The 1934-nt window shown below is 48.5% G+C and overlaps 1 long non-coding RNA gene across 1 annotated transcript; it reads left to right on the forward strand.

Moving 5' to 3' along the window:
* Window positions 1-574: 574 nt before the first annotated feature.
* LOC122130469 lies at window positions 575-1632 on the forward strand. Its single transcript, XR_006151896.1, has 2 exons — window positions 575-662; window positions 1090-1632. It is a non-coding gene; the product is annotated as an uncharacterized LOC122130469 (long non-coding RNA).
* The last annotated feature ends 302 nt before the right edge of the window (window positions 1633-1934 follow it).

The following is a 1934-nucleotide window of genomic DNA, read 5'->3' on the forward strand; positions in this document are numbered from 1 at the left end:
CACACACACACACACACGCACACACGCACACACACACACCACACATACACACATACACACGCACACACACACACACACACACACACACGCACACACTCTCTCACACACACACGCACACGCACACACACACACACACATACACACATACACATACGCACACACTCTCACACACACACATACACACGCACACACACACACACACACACACACACACACACCACACATACACAGTGGCGGTTCTACATGGAATAACGCCCCGGGCGAAACCCCCTCTGAGCGCCCCCCCCAAGTGAAAGACAAACTTAAATGTATCAATTGCACAAATCCTTCAATAGAACATTTGAATAACACACTTAAGATAATCAATGCACACATCATGTACATTAATGTAAGCTAACCAACACCCAACATGCATTATGGTTTAGTTGAGTTAGCTAATCGTGGCTAACGGGATTTCGCTAACGCTGGCTAGTAGGCTATAGTTGTGTCAAAAGGAAATATATGGTCTAACCAGCTAGCTATCGACCTGTTCATTATTAAGATTATACTAGTACTCTGTATCGTGTCGCGGACTAGGGAGGCACTCCTTTACAGAGACTCGAAGGACCCAAAGGTGTCAGCAGCGGGAATCGAGGTCAGAACGGGCAGGAAATGGAAAGCAGGTGTGGGATATTTTCATATGAATAAGGGATAGTTTTACCAGATACCTGTTGAATGAGTGTAAAGATTAGCTTTGGGTTACATTTCAGATGAAGTAGAGATTTAAAATAAGAGGGCGTAGCTTGGAGTGACCTAAGGTAAAAATGGGTGTGGTATTATATACCATGGAAGTCTTTGATTTGGGTGGGGTCAGAATGGAGAGGTCAGGTTTAATTGGCTGGATTGGTCAACCAAGCAAAACATAGATGGGAGGTGCTAATTACAGGTTTAAATATGTTAGCGGGAAGGTATTTTGGCAGATCTATTTCCGGAATACATCTCTTTGCTGTGGCTTAATGTACTACAGTAAATCCGTTGGAACAACACGTCCTTTGTCTTGACTTTCTGATTGTGAAAATAGTTTAAGACTTAGTATTGGCCACCACACAGGTGAGGCACTTGAGGTGGCGGAGTCCCGGCTGAGGCAGAGGGAGCTTGTGGGGAATGTGGCCAGAGGCCGTGCTGGTCTCGGTTACTTCCCCAGTATACAAGTTCGCAAAGCCATTGGCAAAGACAGGCGTCTTCTTCTCCAGGAGGAGGTTCGAGCAGGCGTGGAAGAAGAAAGAGCAAGCAGGATGGTGAGTCTAAGACAGCAAGGGGCATGGACAAAGTGGGAATCTGTACAGCAGCGAAGGGTCACCTGGGATAACATCCTGCGAGCAGACTACTACAGAGTCCGTTTCCTGATCCAGACGGTCTATGATGGCTTACCAAGCCCGGCAAATCTCCACGTCTGGGGCAAGATCGAAACACCATCTTGCGGGCTGTGCTCTGGAAGAGGATCCCTCGAACATATCCTCAGCAGCTGCCCAAAGGCACTTGCAGATGGTCGCTACCGCTGGCGGCATGATCAAGTGCTCAAGGCAGTTGCGGAGATAGTAGCTTCGGCTATAACGACAAGCAAACAACGTCGTCCAAAGTCCATCAACTTTGTCAAGGCGGGAGAGAAACGCACCCCACAGTCAAGAACAACGACTGGCCTCCTTGCCTCAGCAGCCGACTGGCAGTTGAAAGTAGATCTGGGCAAGCAGCTGCGTTTTCCGGAGCACATCGCCTCAACAAGACTGCGTCCAGACATGGTCATCTTTTCAAATTCCACCAAACAGGTGATCATGATGGAACTCACTGTACCCTGGGAAGAGCGCATGGATGAAGCTCAAGAGCGTAAACGTGCCAAGTACCAGGAGTTGACAGAGGAGTGCAGGAGGCAGGGCTGGATCACTCGCTGTGAGCCT

This window comes from Clupea harengus, unplaced genomic scaffold, assembly GCF_900700415.2.
Source record: "Clupea harengus unplaced genomic scaffold, Ch_v2.0.2, whole genome shotgun sequence".
In the NCBI taxonomy this organism is placed as follows: domain Eukaryota; kingdom Metazoa; phylum Chordata; class Actinopteri; order Clupeiformes; family Clupeidae; genus Clupea; species Clupea harengus.